Raw genomic sequence first — 340 nt, forward strand, 5'->3', positions numbered from 1 at the left:
GTGGCGTCACGTGGGGCGGGGCCTCAGGGAGCGTGGGGAGGGACCAAGGCCAAGAGCTCCTGGTTGCGCCACTCACACTCGGAGAAGCGCTAACGGGACAGCGGCTCAGGCCAATCGCAGTGAGGCCTGTGGCGGCAGCGAGACTAGGGTGGAGATTTCGGAGACTGCAGTTGCAGGTGGGTGAGCTCTGGGGTCTGAGGGAAGAGTGGGATGGCCGTTCCTCGTTCCGGGGGCCTCGCGGAGGAGGGCATCCCCGGGGCTCCAGCCGTCCCTGTCGACCCTCCGCGTGCGCGGCTGGGCGGGCGGCTGGGCTCCGCGGCGGGGGGGGCGCCCCACGGTG

At 71.5% G+C, this 340-nt stretch overlaps 1 protein-coding gene across 1 annotated transcript in view; it reads left to right on the plus strand.

Moving 5' to 3' along the window:
- The first annotated feature begins 154 nt into the window (after positions 1-154).
- Positions 155-340, plus strand: part of KBTBD3 (kelch repeat and BTB domain containing 3) — a 38,911-nt gene continuing 38,725 nt past the window's right edge. Inside the window, exon 1 of the mRNA XM_077769554.1 lies at positions 155-176. The gene's annotated coding sequence lies outside the window, so the exon portion shown is untranslated. The remainder of the gene's footprint in view (positions 177-340) is intronic.

The sequence above is a fragment of the Crocuta crocuta genome, unplaced genomic scaffold, assembly GCF_008692635.1.
Source record: "Crocuta crocuta isolate KB4526 unplaced genomic scaffold, BGI_CrCroc_1.0 scaffold80, whole genome shotgun sequence".
NCBI classification, from domain to species: Eukaryota; Metazoa; Chordata; class Mammalia; order Carnivora; family Hyaenidae; genus Crocuta; species Crocuta crocuta.